At 42.4% G+C, this 25,623-nt stretch overlaps 2 protein-coding genes across 5 annotated transcripts in view; one reads left to right on the plus strand and one right to left on the minus strand.

The window, feature by feature from the left end:
* Positions 1-19,689, minus strand: part of LOC309443951 (C2 calcium-dependent domain-containing protein 4C-like) — a 31,674-nt gene extending 11,985 nt beyond the window's left edge. The window contains exons 1-2 of the mRNA XM_082061360.1: positions 19,550-19,689; positions 12,122-12,260 (exon numbers count right to left, since the gene is read on the minus strand). The gene's annotated coding sequence lies outside the window, so the exon portion shown is untranslated. The remainder of the gene's footprint in view (positions 1-12,121; positions 12,261-19,549) is intronic.
* A 227-nt stretch (positions 19,690-19,916) lies between these two features.
* The window catches only part of TLN2 (talin 2), a 161,541-nt gene continuing 155,834 nt past the window's right edge, over positions 19,917-25,623 (plus strand). For 3 of the 4 annotated variants that reach the window (XM_082061352.1, XM_082061355.1, XM_082061354.1), the window contains exon 1: positions 20,268-20,383. The gene's annotated coding sequence lies outside the window, so the exon portion shown is untranslated. Of the gene's footprint in view, positions 20,034-20,267; positions 20,384-25,623 lie in introns of those variants that run through there. The other variant, XM_082061353.1, reaches the window with a different exon arrangement.

Here is a 25,623-nt window from a genome sequence, read left to right on the forward strand (position 1 = left end):
TGTAAAATATTTTTGAAAAGTGTCTTCAGTGTGCTGCTGAGCGAAACCCTGGAAAGGCATTTCATAAATCAGTTTAACTTAGCATTTCATGTCCTCAAGGCAAAGAAATCCTTTATAGTTTATCTATATGGTAAGAGAGTATTTAAAGAAATAATTAACTGAGGATTGCTGTCAGTGAATGACTGACAATAAGATAGAAGATGGATTTGATCACAGGAAATGCAAACAAATTATATATTTATGGGGGTCAGTGAAGAGCTCAGCATAAAAATAAATCACCATCAGACTCTGGAGACAGAGCAGCTGAGAATGGGCTGGTGCTCCCTCCTCTCAGTCAAGCTGGCTTTACCTCCGTGTAATCCTGCTGACTTCAGACTTTCGCTGCACAGGAAGATAATCACATGCCAAATATCTGCCACACTAACTGGGACCCACCTTAGTAATTGTGACTCGAGAGTTTCCAATGTTAACATTCCTGTCCATCCTGAGCATCTTCTTCACTGTGACACTTGAGTGCCACACAAAACCAAAAATACAGTGCTTTAAGCAAGCTCTTTTATAAGGGAACTACTGGCATATTCTTGTTCATTTCTTTTTTATTTCTTTTGAATCAACATCTCACTTAAAATCTGTAATGTCAGGAACAGTAGCAATTTCATTCTTCAGAGCTCCCAACACAGATTTCATGTGTTCATTTTTACTAGATTCTTTTTTCAATACTGATCCTATTATAGAGCACAATTCCCATGCTACCCTTTTATTTCTCCATCTATACTGTTGCTAGTCAGAATATAAATCCATACATCATCATTCTTCTCACTCCCATTTCAATGCAACTGAAACACCATAAAAATAGTGGTCAAAGAAAGCTAATCTAGCAGACTTGGAACATTGCATCTCATAAAACATTATTACACCATTTAGTAGATAGCATTGCCTCATTCAGGCTTGTTTGATCTTTTATCTTTTCTCCTGCTGCAGATTACATTTTACTCCCAAACTCCCTTTTCCTCCTCTCTTAGAAGTCAAGTACCCATCAGGTTTCTGCTGCCCCCAAATCCACCTTGTCTTAAATTATCAAATCCATTTTCTAAACCCATTGTTGCAGATGTTTGAAGCAGAAGCAAAGTCAAGATAAGGCTTTGACTGGGCATGACTGATATAGAGATCCCTCTCCTGTTACCAGCAACTACTGTTGGTACTGGAGTTTCTCTCTGAAGCCTGGACTATTTAAACAAGGCAAGTCTGCACATTATGCCATTTTTGGACAAGGAATGCAGGGCTGGAAGAAGCCTCCTCAGTCTGTGAGGATGATCGCTCTCTATTGCAAACATTGCATTATCCAGTTCCCCATCATCTCATCCTGCTGCAGCATGAAATGAAGTCAGGTTTCAGCTGTATTTCTCCCAGAGGAAACCTGTTCTAGATCCCAGTCACTGCTGTGATCCTTCCAGGCTAAATCTATCCACAGCCAGACCAAACTCATCTGTCCCCATGCTGACCTTTGCCTGAACCTCTCCTAATTCTTTCCCTCCTTCTTCCTACCAGTGTTGACTGTCTGATGCTCTACAGAGGACAGTTATTTCAGCCTTTCTGCAGATACATAACAAGGTCTTTTAGTTTCCTCTTGTAGAGGACAATAGCCCCATCCTTCCCTGTGACAGGAAAACTCACTAGTGCTTTGTTTGGAATGTTCCCTGTATCACAGGGAAACAGATCTCCCAACACATCTTCCAGGACCGCTCAGGGTGATCTCTTTATTGACTGTTACACCAAAGGCACTCCCCCAAAACAGATTACTTTTTGGTGCAAAAAGTTTCGTTCTTGCTCCTAACCACAGGACCAAGCATTTTGCGGCTCTGAATTTCTTCTGGTTTCTATTACTTCAGACCTCAAGGAGTACAGTTATTTTTCCCTTGGCTTAAAGCAATAATATTTCTCCTCCCTCATCCAAATCATTACACACAGTGTGCTTAGAGCAAAAGTTTTCTTCATGTTAGAGGGGAGAGACAAAATATTTTGATTTTGATCACCAACAGAAACCCAAGTAAATTACATTTTCTAGACAGAGGCTGAAGAAAACTGTGTGGGAACACAGTCTGATCATACAATTGAAATATATTGCCATCAAGACTTTGCAAATGAAAAGGTATGTTCACATTACTGATGCTTCAAAGGATAAGTGTGAGCAGAGGTGTGGAGATGCCCTGTGGATGAAAGGAGCCCCAGAAACACACACACCACTGCTTTGTATGAGTCTCTAAACCATGAGCTGCACATCACCTGACAAAGTCCAACAGGTTTACTTATACTGAGCCATGTACTGGTCATGCCACCATTTCACCAGTATTCTTGACATCTGTAGTCAGTTTGAGAGAGTGATTAATCAAAAGGAAAACATTTCAAAAAATAAAGAATATCACGACTCACTGCTCCTGACTACACTCATTACTCTCTTCTATAAAGATGCTCATTTTTCCGAGCCAAAACTATTCTCTCACATTCCTATTCCCTCCACTCCCTTTGTCCAAATCATGACCAAATTCCTCACTATCTGGTAAGTGGCTAGCAGACTGTTAGATTGCTATTAGACATACTGGCATGGTACCACCTGCTACATGCTTTTTATTTCTTTTTGGCATTAGAACAGCTGTTGGTTTCAATTTTTGCAAATTTAGAATGAAGGAGAGGAAGAATGAAATGGTTTTTTTCAGATGCTTTAATTCCTCTGCAGGATATCAGCTGTAACAAACTCAAAAGGCAATTTAAGATCATAGATAATCATAATGTTATACTTAAGTTTTGTCAGTGAAACAGTAGACAATGAATTTACTTAAGGAGTCCCCAAAATTATATAGGGTCACAATCACATCTATTTTATCCCTAGGTTTTCTTTTTTAACCTTCTGATTTTAATGGTATGCACAGACACTGGCCCAGGCTGCCCAGGGAGGCTGTGGAGTCTCCTACTCTGGAGACATTCAAACCCGCCTGGACGCCTTCCTGTGTAACCTCATCTGGGTGTTCCTGCTCCGGCAGGGGGATTGGACTGGATGATCTTTTGAGGTCCCTTCCAATCCCTAACATTCCGTGATTCTGTGAAAGTAAGCCAAACTGTAAGTTTCATAAACTGATAGATAGGATATGAAATTATAAAGCAACCAACGCATCAAAAACCTGCCAAGAGGTAAGATGGAAAAATGTCATTGGTTTATTTTGAATACCTCATTTAAAAGTGAAAGAGACAAAGATAAGAAGTGCATAATTTCCCTGTTTTTCAATTCACTGGCCTATAAGTCAGTCCTTGAATTTATTAATAATAGGGCATAATTTTTTCAAAAGCATTGATACATGCCAACTTAATTTTAACATTTTGTCAAGTCAGCTGTAAAAATGCAGATAACATTAATAGCTTCCTACTACTTGATGTCTTAAACAGTACTGAGTTATCTGGGGGCAAATTAATGACACTATTGTGAAAGTGCAGAGCTGACCAGGCACACCAGGAATGGCTCTTTCCTCTTGGGAAACACTACAACATGCCGGCTTGTCTGAGGTGTATGAGCTGGGCTATGGGTGGCACAATCTACTCTGCACCACAGTATTAAAATCCCCACAAAAACCTGAGAGCTGTTCACTGGTGACATGGTTCCAATTAATAAGTGTAAACAATAAGCATCTCCATGGGATTTGTATGGTTTTATTTTGGGATTGTTTTCCCCTCAAGCATTCTACATTAAAACCATAGAACTGGTGATAAGCATAGCTCCCCTGCTGTGAGGGCTGTACTTCAGCCTAGAGGAGAATACTTACTATTCCCTCATTGAATTGCTGGCCAGAAGCAGTGTCTAAGCACACAAGCAACAGCTGTGAAACCTGTCCAAGAGCCAGAAAGGGATTTAGAGCTGTGAGACTGGTAGGTACTCTTGCCCTGTGGCCAAGTTCTCTGAAGCAGCATAAATTTCCTTGCAAAAGTATGAAGTTGTAACTGACTCCCTCCACAGTCACTAATGCACAGAAAATCTAATGCCATGCTCTACTTGCCTTTTTCCCCCCTTGTCTAATACCTTTGCTATTTCAAACTGTAACCAGTTCATAGCTATTCTCCCAGCACTCTCTGCTGTTGCACATCTCTGGTCACATACAACTGCAGAGCACCTCGTGGTGGGCTGGGCTGTACCTGTGCTACAGCATTGGACCTCTTCCCTGGTGTGGGACAAGCTGGCCAGCAACAGGGACAAGGTTTTGACACCTGAGTGTACTCTAAGCTGATTGAGATTTCTGCTTTGCCTCAGTAAGTCTTAAGCCATATAGCTCAATGAAAAGTGCTTATGGTTGTTTTCAAGGAAGCGAAGTACAAAGGTACTAAGTGTGTAGTGACAGAGTTGCAGGTGTATTTAGATGATCAGTGATATGAACAGACACTTGAGGGAGGCTCTGGAAATGAGGTTTTTAAACAACACTTAAATTACATGGTTGACACATACAGCTCAGGTGCTTTTACAGTCTGCACTACCCAAGTCTATCTACATAAACAAGTACAGAATTCAGCCCCTTAACAGCAGTTCAGCCGTCACCAAAATCTATAGCAAAACATACACTGCTTTCAGTCACACACTGTGCCCCCAGCTACATCTAGTCAAATAGCCAGCTACCTCCAACCTCTGACTTCTAGACAGAGATGCACCTCACCTGACCTCCTCTATCTCACATTGTAATGTGAACTTTAGTACTTACTAAAAAGACACCAAAATGTTCCACATCAGCTAGTGCCAATTCCAATATTGACTGGGAAGTATGGAAAGCCACAAGATCCTCAGCACTTCAGCCTTGGCCCCTTGCTATGAACAGCATCACCTTTGAGACCTCATGGTTTGGCTCTGTGTTCACATGCATGGGCTCTGGTGACTTAAGAGAATAAAAGGGGCAATCCCTGCCAAAGCTTTTTGTTTTACCACTGAAGTGACAAAGTGTTACAAGGTTGGATATTTTTTCCCTTAAATTCCAGTGGGAAAACCAGTACCTGACATGGAACATCACAGAGCTGAGCTAAAATTAAACATAAGGTGAAATTACAAAGTATTCTATTGATCAAGGCTAAACAATTTGTTTGTCATTTCAGTTCTCATTAATTCTAACATAGTACAACAGGATGGCATCTTGGAGTCCAACTTCCCTACTACCACTAGTCCTTTGCATCTTCAGAGGTATCTTGATTTTATTCAGGCACTTTAAGTCACTGCTGCATTTGCAGTTGGCCTTAATTTCCCATTTTCTTTTTTTTCCCCCACTGGAAGAAGCATGTTATCCCCCATCATCTGGGCTGAGCTTGAAATCTGACTTATTGACACTGTATTTTCACTTTATTTGATAACTGAAAATCAAGTCACATTGGAGGCCTGATGGGACTCCTGGGTCTGCAGGCTGGGGAATGAAGCAGTCTGCCATTTAGGATGGCTGTACTGGGGCATGCTACCTACCTTACGAACAGGAAGGCAATAGTGGTCCCTGCTAGTCTCATGAGGCAGGCTGCATCCTGGGATAACCCCTTGCTGCATGTCATTCTGAATTTTCTGACACTCCTTAAAACATTCAGTTGAGACCTGTGCATATGCCTCTCCTGTCTAAGGGCAGCATTATTTTGACACTTGAGAGTTATTCTCCCTATACCAAGCAGCACTTCAACACAAGGGCACTATGATCATACAAAACCCTCATTGCTCTTATTAGCTCACAACAGATTGCAGTCTCAGCTTTGGAAAGCTTTCAGCTCAGCAAATGGAAATCTGCCTCACCAAAGCACAGTGCATCAAAATAGGGGAAACAGGGTGAATATCAAGTGCAAGATGATTTCATATTGTAACTCTTAACACAAGGCTGCTCCTGCTTACAGCTGATGGGCTCAAGGACAAGGGACCAGGTTCTAGGAGGAGACATGGCCATATCAGCTTATGCCTGCAGTTACTCATATTAAATGGTAGAGCAAATATCAACTTCTATTCTTCTGGTTTTGGCAAATCCTCCGAGGCCAGTATGTTCCTCACCAAAGGAAATATAACTATTGCAAACACATGCTGCAGAAGCTGCTTAACCATGTCCAATTCATGGGGTGTCAGTGATGTCCCTTTTAACATCTCCTAGGCAAAGGAGCAGATGTCCCTTGTGCTGTGTGGCTGGGGCACAAAGGTCTGAGGTTACCACTATAGCACAGATGACCCCACATTGTAGCTTCAAAGCTGCATTGTACAGCCTTGCCCTTCTCCCTCCCTTGTTCAACCCCCTGTATCATATCAGTTTGTGCAACAGAAGCGTACAAGACTACATTATGTTAACAGGCCTGTGGAAAGTAACTACAGCGTCAAAATATTTACGAAATGGATTCCAGGTTCCTAAACCTGTCAATGAAGTGCAGTTACAATTACTTTCCTTGCATCTGTTATTCTCGGGCTGCAGCAGATAATGAAAAAGTTCAGTTCAAGCAGGTAACAAGTAGAGAAATCTCTCACATATTTAGTAAATCACCACCTTCCATAGGAGACTCAAGAATAATATCAGGTTTTTTTTTTTCCTTTCTACTTGCTCCCTACCCCAAAACATGCACAATACACAAGAAACTAAGTCTTGTTTCCTAGGGAAAGATTGAGATACCTGCAAAGCTTGCATGCCAGCCTCTGTGGGCAAAGGCTGGCACTGACAGTGGGCAGCACGCTGCAGAGCCCATTCTGTTGCTGCTTCCTCCTTAGGTGGTTAAGAAATATTTAACCATTTCAATTTTATGGGTATAAAGTAACACTAAGAAAAAGTTGAGTAGAATTACTAGGGTAAATTCATATTAGGATAGAATTGAATTAAATACTTAAGGGACAGAAAACATTCCTGTGCAAGCTGTGTTTCTAATTTGTACCATATCTCTGGTTTGGCTTTGTTAGATATTACTTAAGGAATGCTGAAATCATCTCCGCAGCAGAATGGTTACATTTAATAGTACTGTCTAATACCAGTTGCTGTAATATTGCAACTGCCTGACTCTATAGTGATCCCAGCAGCCTCAGCAGCAGTGAATGGAATAGCCCAGTACATTGTGTCACACAGGTTGCAGTTCTCTCTCCAAAAAATACCTGATAAAACAAACAATCCTGTGACATAGCTGTTGCTTCAGCACCATGCCAGCCATTTTTAAGATTCCCTAAACACTTGCACAGAGAAAGTTGATGTCTGGCAGGACAGAGGCCATATAATATCTTACAGCCTTAATTCAGCAGCACCTGCAAGTACCTGCTGAGCTGCAAAACAGGGCTCTGCTTCATTTCACTGTGTGCTTTCTCCTTGACAGGAAAGCAACAATGCTCATAAGCAAGCTCTGTTAGAGCCTAATCCTGCCCCATGGATTTGAACAGGACTCATGCCATCAGCTTCATACATGCAAGATCAATCAGTAAAAGACAGATTTTTTTTTTTTTTTCTTAGATAAGAGTGCAGATTAGCAGAACTAGTGCTGATTTTCAATGTTGCAACAAGGGTCTATCAGCCTTTTCAGGTGATAGGTACCTTTAGAAAACTTCATACACACTATGAAGCCAGATACAGACAGTGCCCCTTGAACTGGTTTTTTCCCTCAAAAAAAAAAAAGCGCCATTATATATCTATATCTAACTGATTTTACCTTTTCATTATTGCCATATTCGCAGCTTTCAATCCTGATGCTAGCTGCTGAATCTGAACATAAAAAAATAATCAATGACAGTGCTTTGTTGGAGTGGTAGAAAGAAGCAATGCAAAAAAAACATAAGAAGCAGGAAGGAGATCTAAGGGTACCAGAAGTTACTGAAACTCTGGGAGAAATACATTTAACAAAGCAGATTTTTTTTTTAAAGTATTGTAACACATAGATCAATTGACTACACATTTAATTGCATGGATGAGTTACCCTCAGTTACTGAGTGCTGTACATTGTGGCACTTCAGCGTCATTCCTCAAAGTGCAACAGCAAAGTACAACTCAACTTTGCCCCAACATGGCAACATTCCTGCCAAATCCATTAATATTTATCTCATGTAGTGGTGGCTGCACCTAAAGTTGTGCAAATAAATCTGTTGTATTTATTTAGATATTTGGAAGGATCTGCAGCCTGGACTCCTACACAGAAACTCAGATCTCTGGCCAGTTTAATGGCCACAGAGGAGATCACACTTCCAGGCAAGGGGAGAGTGTTCCATCTGATAGAGCTCAGAAGATAGAAATGGTTGGATGTGTGCCACTAGACAAACTTGGTCATCGCACTCAGCAACAATTGGAGGCATTATTACAGTTCTTTCTGGGTAGAATTGTGGAAAACTACAAGCACCACTTATTAATAAGTTGTTCATAGACTGCCTTTATCCCTTGCTTCCTCCACCCCTTCACAATCAGCTGCTTCTAGGTCTCTTCACAAAAGCTCACAGTAACACATGAGAACCTTCTCTCAACTTCAGTGTCTGGAACAACCCTCCTGTATTCTTCTATCTGGCCACTTCTGTCTTCAGACCTCCTAAGAGTCTACAGCTTGTTGCTCTGCTGGGAACAGCTGAGTTTTTCCTCAGTCCTGCTAATCTGCCGGATTTCATTTCATGTGGGCCTGAGTATTTCATCTGTCTGAAAATACTCATGGATGTCTGCCACCGGTCATGGAACAGTTTGAATCTGAAGGTTGCTAGTGTGTTTTTGTTTTGTGTGGGTTTTTTTTTTATGGTATCCATTTAATTTACGTAAAGTGGCTAATGAATAATTGTACACATTCTATTTGGAAGGCACAGTGGGTACAAGCCAGCCACCAGAGCTGGCTCAAGGCTTCTTAGCATAAACAAACTCGTATGTGCTACCCTGAGGATGAAGTGCCTTGGTTACACCCAGAACTGTCAGCTTCTGCCACAGAAAAGTGAAGAAGATGCAGAAAAGGCTCACATGCCCGTTTTCCCAAAGTAGCAGCTGTTTCATAAATTCTCATCCCCCGTCCTGGGTAGGGCTATGCCAGGGTCTGCTCTGCCATCCCTGTTGTTGCCTCCTTTGTGTGTCCCCAGATCTTGCCCTGCCCAGCACCAAGAGATTAGTCTCAGCCAAAAGTAAAGAAAAATCCCAACCTCAACTCTGCCTATGCTTTCTACCCACATATATACCTCCATCTCACTAGAAATTATTTATATATACATAGAGTTGACTGCAAGGTTGAAATAGAAAGTTACATGTATTTTTATGTATAGTATATGCCAGTTTCCACCTTGTCTGTGTTTTCACTTTTCAAGAAATCTCCACCATTAAGTTAAAACTCACCTCTGCCCAAATTGCCAAGGTTGCTACTACTAATTGCATCTTTCTCGTGAATAAATTAGGTAGGCATGCACACACACACTGTGTTTGCACAGATGCCTACTCCATTCAGAAAGGAATGCACTCATTTTGTGCTTTATTTGAATGACCAAATTGTTGCAAGAGAACTTGAAAAAATACACACTATGAAGCCAGATACAGACAATACAGGGTGTAGAATGTTATGTTTGGGCCTAAGTTTGTGCCAAGTTCCCATTAGGATACATGCCACAGTGAAGTCTGAGCTCATGCTTCACAATTAAGAAAGGTTTGCTGCACTTCAGAAATCCCACACCTCCTACTCCCTGAGCACAAGGCTGGACTGATATGAGAGACCTTGTACAGCTCCCCTGCTGTGAGATCTCTTTTCCTCAGCAACAGACCATGAAATGCATCATAGTTCACATTCATATGCAACATATTCCAGCAAGGAAACCATCAGAGATTTATCCACACAAGACTTGTGGAGCTGATGCTTTCACTGTGCTCTCATTCCCCCTTCCTGCAAGATAAGGAGGGAGAGCACATAATACAGTGAAGACTAACCCATTCAAAAAGGAATGCAAGTCTGCACTCAAACAGTGAATTTTGCCCTTGAGGTGATTAGCACATTAAGAACAAACCATTTTCCAGAATTCATTACATCTGTGGAAATTAATCCATGGGTCTGTTTTCCAGAGCTGGGACAAGCTGTGTCAGGTCCAGCCTTGCAAAGTGCTGGGTCAGCTCTGGAAAGGAAGGGGTGGCTTGGCAAAAATAGGAAGTACAGGAAAACTGCCAAATCCACAAGTCCTGATTACAATTAGCAGATTTAATAGACTCTTCTGTTGTGAGATCTTTAAAATGGAAAAAGATTAAAGAATGCATAGCCCTGTTCTAATGCATGTAGTTACACCCTCATACATGAACTGCCCCAGGGCACCCCACTTAATTTGCATTACACAGGCAGCAGAAAAGGGGGAAAATGGTCACTCTCAGGGACTAATGGCCAGAGAAAGCGTTTGATGTGCAGCACAGGGTGGGCAGCCTGGCTTCCTATGGAAATACAAGGGACTGGACATGTGCTGGAAACAAAAAGGACGGGAGATAGAGCAATGCCAACCATCCTTGGTTTCCTATCATCCAGCAGGAGGCAGGGCAGCTGAACATCAGTGAGGCCAACCCTGAACACTAAAATGTCCCCTAAAAACCAGTAAGTACAAGGGTCTCACCACTGAACATAAATTTGAGAGTCAGTGTGGTTACATTTATATTCCCTTCAGACCTCAGCCATGTCAAAAGTAGTTCAGTTCTCATTAATAACTGCTGTTATTTTAAAAAAGGCTGTTAAATCATTATTGACTTAATACATCAACAAGCGGCTACAACAGTCGAGAGATTTATCAATGAAGTCACAAAAGAGAGGTTACTTTTGAAGCAGCCTAAGACAAGGATACATGGGAAACAAAACAAAGGATGCACTGATCTATTTTTTTTTCCTGTGTAATTAATATTTTATAGTAATTATGTGCTGTCACTTATTGCATATGAAGAGTGTGGATGTTTCATTTTACTGAGGGAAAAATCTAATTTGCTATTCCCATGGGCGAAAAGCTGATTATGTATTAATTTGATAATCAGAAATGATTAATCAGTTGAGAATGTTAGCCTTATAAACCTGGTTGGGTACGCACAAACAATAAGAAATGCTCCGACTGGAGCAGGAAGCAGAAATAACTGCATGAGCACAAACATTTTTTGCAGAGGCATTCTATAGATATCACAAGATCTAGACATGCTTTAGAAAGTTAAATACAGGTCATCCTGTTATGAAGAACATGCACACAGGTAGAGGTTGCTTACTCAGCACTGATAGAAAAGGACTCCACTTGCATATTTACCCTTAATATAAATTATGCAGAAGTTATGAGGTATGTGTAATTATACTCTCCCACTTCATGTCAGGAGTGGCTCCTCCCACACAGTCCTTGCACAAACTGGTCTACTTCATCAGGTTGTTAAAATATCATATTCTTCACCTATTTGGCTAGAGTTGGATAAACTGACTTAAGACATTTTTGTAGAAGAAAGACTACGAAGAATCTACTGCTCTCTTTATAGTAACTCCTTTTTTCCCATCCCAATCACTGATTTAGTTCTATGCAGCCACTTTGTCCATGAAGCAAAATTCCAACCACATATTGGGATCTGTTTCAGAGCTCCTCAGCCTGTTTCAAAGCATTGGCACCAGCAATGAGGAATAACTTTATTACCTTCCACCCCACTTTTTTTCTTTTCCCTCAGACATTGAGTATCTGTCAGCAGCACAGTAAGATACTGTTGAGCAAATACACTAGCATATTTCTACCACACACACGCAAAAAAAAACCCAACAAAACACCCCAACACAAAAACAACAAGGACACAACAGGAATTCAAATATCTAGGAAGAAATCCAACTGGATTCTCACAGAGTACAGGAAGAGCTGTTTTTCAAGGCCAGCAACCTGGTACAGCACAAGTAAACACTCAGGAGGGCTTCCCTCCTGCAGTGGCAAAAGGCAGACTCTCAGGCCTTTGCAGCACATGCAAGTCCACCTGCCCATGCTCAGAGCTCCCCTCTGAAGCTCCAGCTGCTTGCAGCACCCACTCCCATTGCTGTGCATCATGTGAGCTACAAGGACGAGGAAAAGAAGCAGAAACCGGGAAGGGAGAAGTGGGCTGCAGAATGAAGGTGGGCATCTTCCCATCAGTCCAGATGACAGATGCCCTCCTGTGCTCCACCCCACCATGTGCCTTACCTGAGAGGTAGCCTTCCCAAGACACTGCTCCATTTTCCTGCTATTTCATTCCTTGGCTCTCCAGTGGAGATCGATAATTGCAGCAGTGCTGGCTGCCTGCAGAAGCCTGGGGCCGTGCCATGGAAATCCCTGTGTGGCCCTAAAGAGAACACAGCAATTGAACGGGAGGCACAGGAAGGAACAAAGCTTATCTAATACTTCAGCTCCACAAACCCAAAGTAGTGTTAAAACAGCACATAACCCCAAAGCTTATACTCCGGAATGTTTTTTCTCGAAAAGTTTGCAAATAAATATTGATTTTGAAGAGTTACACTGTTTGTGCACATGAAGTTTACCCAGTGGGCCCAGATGTTAGTGCTTTATTAAACACACACATTAGAGGAGACTCGCAATAAAGAGCAGTGTGACTGCTGCCAGTTTTTCTTTGGCAAACCTCCAGCAGGAAATAATCCTGTGTCAGCTATAGCTCTCTCCTTTGGTACCGCACAGACTCAGACAATGCATCTGTTGGATTCATTTAAATATGTCCAAGTCTGTGTTTCATTGTTTTAGAGTATTGAAGACTTTTGCTGTTATAAATCATAACAAATAATCAGAAATTCTGAACAATAAAACCACATGGTAAAAATGAGGCACAGCTGTTGTCATTCATTGAAGGAGATTGTAAAAAATAAAGAAAACAGAATTACATACAGTATAGTGCATGTTATCTAAATGACTTGTTTGAAGACAAGGTGCTAACAACATCTCATGAATATTTTTCTATAGCACTGAATCACCACAGTTAAAGAAACATAGTAAAAATTACTCTTTATTCCAGCAACAAATTTTATGTATTGTAATGCCTGGGGAGCCAGGGAAATAGCCACATATTTCTTCAAATACCTGGCATTGCTCCAGTGCTTTAGCAGCATCCTTAAAACACAGGCAATTGAAAAAACACCATCATTGCTTATGATATGAATTTCAGACAAAGCAAAAAGTTCAGCATGTAAGTCACATCTGATTTGGGTCACTCTGTTTCATACCCAAGCAGTTTAGAAGGCTAAATCATGTTTTCAAAACTATAATACAATATTTCCATGTGTAGCTTGTGCAGCAAACTTTTTTCTGTCTTTGGATACAGACAGGAAAAAAAATAGAGTCAAACTTAAAAAAAAATAAATGCTAATTTTGCAGAAGCTTTTAAAAACAACCAGGAAAAGTGTGTATATTTATAGTCAGGAGTATCTGGAATGCAAAGACTCTGTATTACACACTATTCATTCAGAGAATTGTCACTTCGCTAGACACATGTGCATTTGTGGACAACAGCCCTTGTGTTTACTTTCTGATTCTTCCCACAGCAGTTATGAAAACCCAGAAGTGTTCATCAGACCTGAAAGTAGTTCAGCTGCAAACACTGATGTTAAAACATATTTGTCAGAAAACACAGTGGGGGTTGTAATCAAAAGGCAACTTGGGTTACCATCTGAGGGACAGCATTACAGAAAACACTGCTGTTTGGGAGTTTGAATTTTTCTGGTGATACAAATACCATGCTTGAGGGCAGCAATGCTGATTGACTAGGGGATCAATTCATGACCCTTCCACTCTGGGTACTATATGGGATACAACTGAGAAGGATGTTTCTCTTGTTCCTCATCGCCTGACCTCCCACATTGCCAGATCTGTGTCCCATTAACTTTGCTGGAACTGATATTTTCTGTGTGAATCAGGTCTGAATTACAATCCTATCCTGCCTTCCCTAAGCTTTTGGAACTGCTGTTCCCTTTAAGATTAGGTACCAAAACATCTCCTTTGTTTCCTGTAGTCTTGGTCTTGAGTATTCCTTACCAAAAATGTTAAATCTGAACTCATTCTCTCTTTTAAAAGCTGCTGATTTTCGCAGAGATGACTACCACACAAGGAAATACAATCTCAAATTGCATTTTAAACTGTAATGCAACTACAGAGCTCAAAAGAATTTGACAAATGCTGATCCTGCATTGACAGATGTCGGCCAGTGCCTGGTCTTTTCGTCATGACTAAAGTTAGCAGAGCTGGGAAAAATTGGTATGATTACGACAAGATCGCTCCAACTCTGTGTATGACTTTCAATACTGTAAGCCTGCTGGTGTAACATGAGAGGGAGATGATTGCCTCAGTTACTTCATCTCTTTAAGCGTAGCAGTCCAAAGAGTTTTTTTTCCTAATAAATTTATTTCTAGAAGTTACTGTGGAAATCCAAAGAGAAAGATTCAGCAATGCTATAGTGCCTCTTTAGAACAGCTTATTTCCTTACTAAATTGGATCTCTTTATATGTTAAGTGAGACTAGTGAAAAGTTTACTGGACAGTCCTATTATTATGATGATAAAAAAGCCAATGCAAAATAAGAACACATGTTACAACGCCATAATGCTGGGCTTTTTGTATAGTGCAGTGGCACAGAATAGATAAGAAAGATGGATGCAGTCTAAATGAAAAACACAGGAGCAGTGTTTACACAAGGCAAGCAGTAATACTGTTACCCAAAATTTCACTTTCCCCTCACATACCTAAGATCTTCACTGAACATGTTTAACACACAACACAGCATATGCTGTCTTACACCCACTGGTGGATGCCTCTCATCTACAAGTTGGGTGAATAAAATGTGGAAGAAAATCAGAACCACCATGCTTCCCCTATGTCTTTTCCATCTCCAGCCTGTCAACTCAGGCATGTCTCAGGTTGTTACCCAAGGCAGGGAGAAAGTGGTGACTCTGATAACATCAAATGGCAACAACATGACCCAGGTAGTTGACACATTTCAGTGGCCTCTGTAAAGCCCATGAACTGCCCACACCACCATGCACTACGGTATCAAAAAGACACCCTTTGTCCATTCTCCAACCAGCAGAAGTAACCTCCACAGTTTAAAATACCCATGAGTACTCCTGGAGGACAGCCTTAAGAAGCCAGAATGATTGGAACAAACTGCCCAATGTCAAGAAACTCAGTAGAGAGAGGTTAAAATTTAAAAAAAAAAGCCCATGTTCAAGCACTAATCAGAAAATAATGAGCTTGGTATCAGAATAGCATAAATTATCTAGAGAACTAATTTGATTCACAAATGAAAGCTAAAAAGCCAATACAGAGGAGTGCCCAGATTTTGAAAGGCATACATAAAGTCATAACAATTCAAATGAGAGTGCAGGAATCCCAAAGAAGTTAGTCAACTTCTCAGGAACATGTTAGCGTTAGTCAAGCAGAAGACAGACCAAAAAAGTTCATTCTTCCAATTATAAAGCTATAATTTCAACAAATAAAGTCAGATATTTTTTTTTTTAAACCACAACTGAACAGAATAGTACAGTAAAAAAATCATCTGAGTTAGCATCACAAACCTGGACCAGGTCTTAAAAGGAACTCCCTAATAAAGCTAGTGGAAGTCTAGAACCAGTCTACATAGAGATGCTGCAGCAACTCCTAGCCTGTTGATTTTAACAAAGAAGTTAAACAAACAGCAGTCCTGGAATACCTACACAGCTCATTATTGTGTAGAAAGCTGTTTCTTAGATTTCTCTCAACCCTATATTTTTAGGACTACAAAAATAATTATTACCCTGTGCATTATGAAGAACACCTCATATCTCTGAAAGCATTTGCTTAGTATTCTTAATATTTCTTTTAAATTTTCCTTTACTAAAACACTTCAAATTAACAGTTAGCTCAAGCTGCTGATGCATGGAAACAGGATTACATGATGCTAGTTACTAACATGTTACTCATAGTCTCCATCTAGCTCATTCAGTCTGCTGTTCCCAACAGCATAGCTGGGTAGTAAACTCTTCACTGTGAGAAGTGAGATTTTATTCCACATTCATCTAACACCCTGCAAAACTAGATCTTCTTCTACATTGATAACACAAACAGTAATAGATTATTAGAACAATAGCAATTTGAGAAATCAATTTGTACCTTAACCTGTATCTGCCAAGGAACAGCAAAGACTGCCTTCCTACAACATGGGAAATTAGGAGGCACACACAATACAGCAAGCAGAGAAAAAGCCATCCTATAGTACCCAAGCAAAGTAACAAAGCAGGTATTGGGACAGCACACAGCTTCAACCAAGAGCCCAAATTATTAGAGAGACTTGCATCAATAAAGCAGATCCAAGGTGCAGTCAAGAAATTAATCCAGAGCTCAGGATGATACTGAATGAAGGTAAGGAGGACCAGAAACAGTCTAGTAGTCTCCACAGCAGGTCCATATACAGGGTAGAATCAAAGTCAGACCAATAACTCAGTAAGCAAATCAGAATCAAAACTGGCAGAACCCCAAAAAAAAGACAGACAGCCTCACAAGTCAGCCTACACAAAAACTCACAGCCCAGGAGCTGAACTTATATAGAGCTCCTGGACCTATGGGCAAAGGGTGTGGATAAAGGCCTCAGGTGAGGTTTGTGAGGTTCATCAGGGCAATTAAGGGCTATTAGTGCATTGAGAACCATTATAATATTATTGTCTGCTGATGTTAAAGTGATAATGACAGTGCAGACTTTGGCCTAACATTACTCATCAAGGATAAGTTTGATCCATTATAAATGTCAATTTTATAACTGTGTGTCTTACATTTATCTTTTAAAACCTTCTAATATAGTTATGAAAGCAGTCTGGTCACACACAAACACACAATCTAGTTCACATGCTTGTGTATAATTTATGCTGCATTTTAATGGACCTGTTCTGAGACAGTACATACATTTAAAATGTATTTGAAATGACAGATGAGAGAACTGTTTATAGCACACCTCATCTAAGGCACCTGCACACACACCTGACTAAGTTCCAGCTCACCTGAAACATCAGTAAATATGCCAGCATTGCTGTCATCCATGGGCTATTTTAAGTACCAGAGTCCTAAAATAATTTCAGTACAAGGATTAACAGAGGACTATGAACAAGCAGGACAGCACTTGTGAATAGTGCAGATGTTTCATGCTTCTGTTTTGGGGGATTGCTTAATATCTGCCTCCCGAGCTGAAGGAAAAAAAAAGGGTCCTCAACCTTCCTGTCCCACCTGGCAAACCACTAGAGAACATCCCTGTTGTTCACCTTCCAGTTCCATTTTACTGTGTAGAAGCACATAAGTTTGTTGAGCTTTTAAAAAGCATGCTTGCCCTGAAAGCTCTCAGGTTTAATAATTAGGAGATGGAAAGATCAAGTGTTAGAACAGCTGAGATGATGGAAGGAAAACATAACCTCAGAAGTGAAGTCAGATGCCCGATAGAATGTCTTAATTTTAAAATGCCATCGGAATACAAATAAAGCCTAGAAATGCTATATTTTTTAATGTTATTAGTATTTTTAATGTTATTTTTCTACTAAATCACAACAAATCATAAACATTACCTGTCACTGCTGGTAAATACAACTGAAGTTTTATCTAATCTCAAGAGGTTATTACACCATGAAGGTAATAATATCTCAAACTTCACAGCTGTGACTGGTAAAAAACATTTAACCATACTCCAGGAAAACAGTGGCAGACTGAGTAGAAAACAAACAAAAGGCTGAAACTTCTGTAGAAATGCTGAAGAAGTTTTGGATTATGCAAGCACATTGGCGTAAGTGATTTCAGTGTCATCGACTATATACTGTGACTATTTTTTTTCAAGAAAAATGCAGCAATCTGCAAATTTTGATAAGTTGAAAGGAACCAGGAAATTATATTTCTGTTCTCTGTCTCCACTGTACTGTGGCAAAAATATGTCTATTTCTCATTACTGAAATAACAAAAGCTGGATCCTCAAATGACAGATTGACAAGATACCTCATTTAATATTGTACCAGTATTATCATGGATTGTTCTGTAGGACCTAGGTGTGTGCCCAGACCCCCTTGCAAACAGAAAACAAAAAAAAGCTGGTTTGTGCCCCAAAGCAAGTCACTAGCTGGATAGAAAGGGACACAGTAAATGTGTCCACAAATGAACGCACTGGGAGTAGCAAGACACAGAAATGATACAGGGGAGCCTGGTCTCACCATTGCACTCCACATTGTATTAAAGTTTGGTTCTTTGGGGTCAGGGGATATTTTTGCTGACATCATGACAAAGAGATTTCAAAGGAGCTGTTCAGAGGGCAACGCAGTGCAGAGGTTTAAACAGCCTTCCTGTGAGCTGCAAGGAAACAACACAGGAACAAGAACAACAGACTGAAATTGAGGCCTTTCCTGTTAGTGAGAGAACACACAGGCTAGGAAAAGGTTAAAAAGTGAAGCTTATAAAACAGAAAAAGCCAGTGCAATGAAGTATAGCAATGGAGTGAAATAAGTGTCTTTTGAAGCAGTATTGCAGCCAGAAAATACGCTAATACTGCACAAAGAGAAGAATGAAGTGATCAGTATGTGTTTTGTAGGAAAGGAGTTTTAAGTTGTACGTTGAGTAGGGAAAGCCACGTTGTTAGAAGTTAATCATTATGGTGGGTAAAAAGCTAGGAAAAAAAAATCTGCTTTTTATGCAAAATGTTATAGCTGTTCACACGTAACTTGCACCTCCGAAACTACCTCCAAACCACAATAAATACTTTAGTTATCGCTTCCTTTAATAACGGGCATGATAGTATCTCTTTAGTGACAAATATGATAACAATAACTCATTTGTGAAACAGGTATTTTGTCAAGTACTTGCAAGTTGTAAAGCAAATCCTGTGCAGTCCTTATTCTAATGAACAGTCTGGACACTTCTTGTTCCTCTGCCGAAGCTGACACAAGCTGAGTGATTATTATGTGTGTTAACATTGTAATACTTTCATTCTGTAGTGTGGCTGTTAACCTGCTTGGTTATTGTAACTACAGCCTGTGTTAAACAAGCCCACCAAGACGTGTGTTGATACAAGTATAACTATGTTGGACTGTGGCACAGGGCAATGGAGTTCAGTGTCTCAATTTGTTGGAGCAGAATTACTCGAGGGCAACAGCAGCTGCAGAGGGATGCAGCTTCTTAATCTGGTTACAAATATTTACCAGTGGCTGTACTTCATCTCAATCAGACTCAGTTACTTTAATTCTATGGCATTTAACTGTCACAGTTTTATTGACAGAGGCCCCAGCATATATGAAACTAATTGATATAAAGGACTTAAGTTTCTGTAACTATTTATTTTGTCATATTGATGCAAATATGATGGAATGGAAACCATTTACACAGACGCAGTGGTTTTGGAACAGTTAAAACGACACAAGCTGTGTAAGGAAAGCCCTAAGGGTCCTTTTCCACTACACGAGCCGATTTCTTGCTGAGGTTACTTGTGAACATTTAACGCAACAACACCCCGGGGCAGTTTGGATGGCTCTAGCAGCCCCCTGCCTGTATCGAGGTGCTTTTGTTACTTTGAAACCATCTCTGCCCACAGAGTTTTGTTCGCGGCCTCTGGTGAGCAAGCAGGAGGAGCGAGTACCTGTGCAGGTGACAGGGCCCGGGCGGGCCCGGCGGGTGGCAGGTGCGGGGGGCGCAGGTGGTTCCGCCCACCGGGTCCGCTGCACGCGCCTTTATGAACCCGCTTCGCGCCGCCGCGCGCCCCTAGGCAGAGCGCGGCCCGTTGCGGCGCGAGGCTCCGCCGCGCGCTGCAGCCCCGCGCGCCTCCGCACGGCACCGGCACGAGCGGCGGTGGCGGGAGGCGCGAGGCCGCGCGCGTGCTGCCTCAGGGGCCGGGCGGGCGCCTCGCCGCCTCCACAGCGGCCCCTGCGCGGACAGTGGCGGCGGCCGCGGTCCCGACGGCTTCATCGTCCTGCTCGCGGCGAGAAATGCCGGGCTTCTCCGGCCTCCTGCCTCCTCTCCGTGAGAAGCCGCGGGGACGGCGGCTCTGAACGGGCAGAGAGGGAGCGACGCTACCTCATCGGCGAGGGCCGCAGCCGGCGGAGCTGCCGCTCCCTCGCGCTCAGGTAAGGCGGCCCCTTAAGCGCTCGGTCCGGCGAGCCGGCGGAGCCGGGGTTGCTCTGCCGCCGGTCCCCGGGCGCAGTGGAGGGCAGGGCGGGCGGGCGCCCCGTGCTGCCCGCGCCGTGGGCCGGGCGGTGGCGGAGCGGGCCGGGCAGGGGAGCGGTCCCGGAGTGATGACGCGTTTCCTGCCCTCCCCGGCGGGGCTGCGCCTGGAGTCCGCAGCGGCAGGAGCTGCGGGCGGCGGCGGAGCAGGCGGGAGCGGGCGGCAGGAGAGCGGGGGGGAAGGAAAGAAAGAAGGAAGCGAGAGAGCGGCGGGGCTTAGGCGCTTTGCAATGCTACAGTAACGCCTTTCCCGGTAGGAGCCCGCGAGGACCCTCTTGTCCTCCCCTGCCATTGCACGTTGCATGGAGTGTCTGGTCCGTGCGGAGCCGCCGAGAGGGGGAAGACTCCGCGCAGGGCTGAGCGGCAGGAGCGCGGAGCCGCTCCGTGCCTGCGGCCACTCGGTGCCGCTGGGTTTCGCACGTAGACGCCGCGTTGCCCCCAGCCAGGCAGGCGGGAGCTGCCGGTCGCCGGTCCCGCGGCGGGAAGCGGGAGCTGCGCCCCGTCCGGCACAGCCCGGCCCGCGCGGAGCGCTGCCCGCACAACAAGTTGCTGGTTCCAGGGAGGACAGCGATATCCCAGACCAGTGCCGTGCGGCGGCCGGGTTAGGGGCTGAGCCCTGGCAAGGGGAGAGCGTCCCCGGCTCACCTTCACTTCGTCAGGAGCCGGAGTGGGAAGGGAGCCGCGGTCCTTTGGAGTTCCTCCTTGGACCATATTGGGTTGGTACCCGACAGGCGCGGGGCTGGCCGGCTCCTCCCGGCCCCTCGCAGCCTGGCCGGGGGAGCTTCGCGTGGCCGGGTCGAGGGCTGGGTTTGCCCCAGGGACGAAGCTGTTCGCCGTTGGGCGCTACTGCCGACCGCGATGGAGAGGAAAAAACCTTTTCGCAACACGTTGCGAAGCGACGACCTCCCAAGGACGACCGTGCCGCGTGTGTATACGCGTGTATCTATATCCATCGCTCTGTATATGTCCGTCTCTCCCTACCAGACCCGTGGGACGGCCCGGCTTGGAAGCGGCTCGCAGGCCGGTCCCGCAGGGACACGCCGGTGGGAAGGGAGGGACGGACACACGCGTCCGCCCTTGCGCAGCGCACATAAGGGTGGGTGGGCGGGCGGGTGAGCCGCGCTGCTCCGCGGCCTCCCCCATTTCCCTGGGAGCGTGCGAGCGGCCAGAGGCTCTGGGCTGCCTGCCCCGGTGCATCAGGGCTTCGTGCCAAAGCCCAAAACCTCCCTGGGTGCGAGGCGGCGGTGTGTGCCTGCAGAGGGCCTGTCCCTGCTATGGGCGGGGATCCCCCTTCGTGTCTTGGTACTTTTTTTTTTTTCCTTCTATGCTACCTTAGCGGATAGCTGTGAAGTGCAGGGTACAGTTTTGCCTTCGGGTGACTAGAAGACCCCGACACAGTGCGTGGGAACACCTGTCTGGGAACTGGGGCCTCTGCTGTCTTTGTGCTCACCTTCTGTAGAGCTTTTGTTCTGCTGACCAGCCACTTAATTACTTTAGGCTCTACTTTTTGTGTGTTAAAATGCTGCTGGTAGTGTCTAGTTAGAAAGATTGTGGGAATGTTAATTGACTAAAATACCTGTCAGATTAAGAAACTTCCCTCCAGATTTTTTAGATGATTATTTTGCAGACCTATATTTTAGCGCCAAGTTTAAGCCATATTTACTTTCAAACCAGAAAGCCAGTTTTGAGTTAGAAAGTAGGTTATTTAAAGGTGTCAGTTCTGCATCGTCAGGATGGCCCAGTAACTATGGAAAAACGTCCATATGATGAAAAAACAGACAAGCAACATGTTTCTGAGACTGTTCTTGCTTATGTAAAATATCGCTTACTCATGTGCATGGCAATGTGTTGCAAGTATGGGTGCAAGCTGCCAGTGTTAGTTATAAATACCTTACAAATTGTAGTACATGAAAAGATTTTGTATCTGTTTGAGATAATGGTCAGCTATTCTTCCAACAGTACAGCTCTTTGCTAATTTAACTATAAATTAAGCTGGCTGAACTACCTTTTTTCTGCTTTAATTTTCAAAACATGATATTTTCAAGGCAATGCCTTGAGATTGAAGGTTACCACACTGCTGGGGGGTGGGAGGGAAATCTCTTACCCCTGGGAAGTGTGTTTCATTTGAGTTTCCTAATGTATCATTTAACTCACTGGTTACTGCAGAACTAAAGGGTAAAGTGGACATTTCATTTAGCTTATTTGTTGGTGGCAAAAATATTTAGCTTAAGTAAGATAAGAATACTTGTTTCTGGTTGCCAATCAAAGTCTCTGGATTAACTGTGACAAACTCGGGCAATATTTAAGTTCTGAATCTCAGTATAAAACTTGATAAAGACTACAGCAATTTCATATAGGGTACTCATTCATTTCACCATTCAGATTATAGCAGTTTACCCTGAATAATTGTCTTGTGTGTTCTTAGAGTAACATCTGTTGCATGATATCATGTAATGGAATGTAGTACAGCCTAATTTAAGTTGATTTGAAATGTTGCCATTGCACTGTAGTAGTGTCTGAGAGGGTAAGAGGTTTTTTGGGAGGCCTGTGTGTGATGGGTAGGTTGGTTAGGAGTAGATGATGAGAAATATGAACTTGCATTTGATCTGCAAAGGATTAAGTAATTTTGCTCTGAGCTTGGTTTGTTGTCCAGTTTTACTTAGACTTCTTTGATCGTTTGCCAGCTAATCTAATCACTGAATTCTACTTACATTCGGGAATGCATCTATAGTTATAAATATAACTGATTAGTATGAAACACCACTGCAGTAGATTCAGGTCTTTTATTTTGTAGGGGAAGGAGTGGCCTTGAAAGAATGTTCTGGCTGTGGCATAGCTTGAACTGCATAATCGTCATGAAGACTCACATTTTTTTTTCTGTGAAAACCTCTTATTTGGTATTGTTTCTACAAAGATTAAATTCTGCACAGCAAGGATGTTCTGAAATGTTAATATTTGGATTGTGTCACTTTATATGCTTAGCTATATAATATATATCTATTAAATCTGTGCAAATGCAAGGTCTAGGCAGCTTCCAAAAACACTAGTACTTAATTAGTCACCACAGCTAGACAGTAGTACAAACATCCACCTCCATTCCTTCTTGTGGCATTGTAGTGTCAGATAACTGTTGGGATATCAGTGTGGTCTGTTAATGAAATGTGAGCAATACCATTTGCTGAAGCATCATTCCAATCCATTATTTCAGCATTAAAGTATCAAAAACACCATTTGAAGTAATTCTCAGCTCCTAGTCCTATCTGAACCTCAGAGATTTCAATAAACTACCAAATGTGTAGGCATCCTGATTTTTTTTTTTTTTTTTTAGTGCGAAGACTTTCTTGCTAAGAAGTTCTTATCCAGATGCTGCCTTTGCAACAGGTCATAATTAGGAAAGAAGTGTGAATGTGTTTACAGACCACTGTATCCAGCTTTCAAAAATCCTTTTCCCCCCCCCTGCTCTCGATTCCTTAAAAGGTTTGGCAAATCTGCTTATGCATGTTTCTGCAGACAATAGAATGCTGATGCAAATTGAGAACAGCAAACAAAATGGTTGGGTGTTGTTGCAAATAGGGGGAGGCTGTCTTAATAGGCAGTGTTTTGCGTAGTAGGTTTCATTTGTTTACTTTTGGATTTTGGTGTGTCAGTTGGATGAATGTTACCAGTATATAGATGGAAATGGTAGTTTTGGATAGTCCTGCCTGTTGGTACCTGAAGGGGAATGCAGGCTTTGGTTTCTGGAGTTCTGCTTTTGACCACACAAGGTTACAGGAATATATATTAAATTGACCTGAAGAATTTTTGGGGGCAGGGGAGATGCAAATGATAAAGCAAAAGTTAGGTGGTTGGTTTTGTTTGTTTTTCAGAGCAGCCTGGCTCCTAAGTACCAGAGGCTATGTGAAGCAGAATAATCAGGGGTTTGCAACTTGGTGGAAGAGATTGTGCTGATTATGGACATTGTGTCTTAACCTCTTTTGTGTCTTATTTTTATTGTTGTGATTAAACAATCTATTCATTTTCAAAAAGAATGGTTACCTTGAAGGTAGCCTGAGCTATATAGATGTATAAATGTTCATCTGATCCACAGGAAGCTGAAATCGTGGGTCTGATTAATCTTTAGAGAATTGTGGCCATCTATCTATGGGTGCAGTAAAGGCATGACTTTTGAGTGAGACTGATACACTTGACGATGAGAAGGTAGTGAGGAGCCTGTGGTTAGTTTTGATACCAGACTTGTAATTGTGAACTCTAAGTTGTCTAGGTTTCTGTCCCTGCAACACTGCTGAAAACCCATTTCACGGTAGTGTCAGAGAGCCATTTCCCTGGGTGTGTTGCATGCACACGTGCTTATCTTGGGAAGGAGTTTGAATTAGCCTGTGTACTTGAAGCAATTGTGATAACATGTTTATATTTTCCACTTCCAGTTGCAAGCTGGGATTCCATCCCCAGAGATCCATCCTCTCAATTCTCAAGGCTCCAGTGCCTTTTTACCCAACAATCTTCATAAAGCTAGAAAACACAGACTGACTTCACAAGGTGAGGGTAACCATACAACAATAAGCCTGGTCTTAAAATATCTTTACAGTAGTACAGTGCTGACTTACTTGTAGTACCTTTACTTGGCAGGAACCAGTTGAATTTCTGCCAGGATGGGTCAGGCTGGCACTTGAAACTGCCTTCCTTGCATTCTCAGTAGGTAGCTCATCTTTCTGTGTTTGGGCAGCAGGAAGAAAGTTTGAACTGAATTGTAAATGAACCTTGTGTCTTTCTATCTGGCAACTTTTGTAAGGTTGAGATTTTTTATTTCCATGAAAAAGTGACATTTAACCTAGTAATAAGCTGGAGTCTCTCACTGTTTTAAATTGCAGCAAATAACACTTGAGGTGATAAAGAATCAATGGTACTACATGAGTTGCTTAGTTTTTGAAGTTGAATAACAATTTACATTTATCAGCTGTGGTAGAAAAATTTGTTACTATAGTTTATCAAAGTGTTTAGTGTTTTGCTGAAGTGTTTGGCATAGTGATATGAGAACCTCTTAAACAAGAGGATTGTCTTCAGCTTAGAAAGGCCTTCACAGTTGTGTATTGTTCTTATTACACATTCTTGTTTCTTATATAATGATCTCTTACCTTTCTTGGGTGTTGATATCTGTAACATGGTAAATAACCCATTCAGCTACCTTAAGTCTAGCTTATACTGTGGTGTATACTAGTTGGAAAATGGTGACTTTTCTGGAATTTGAAATTTAAAGTTCAGATATAGATGACATAAATATGTGAGCACAAAACAGTTTCAAAAACGTGCTGATAGTAAAAATCTGGCTTGAATTTGTACAGGTGGAAACATTAATTAGCTTTAAAGGCATTTATGGCAAGTACATTTTACCTTTGTTCAATTTAAATGTGTCAAATGCTGTGTAGGAGGAAACAGCAAGGTGGCACTTGGTGGAGAGAATGGAAACAGCAAAAGCAGGTTATGAATATTTGACAT

This window comes from Streptopelia decaocto, assembly GCF_964273445.1.
Source record: "Streptopelia decaocto genome assembly, chromosome: 9".
Classification (NCBI taxonomy): domain Eukaryota; kingdom Metazoa; phylum Chordata; class Aves; order Columbiformes; family Columbidae; genus Streptopelia; species Streptopelia decaocto.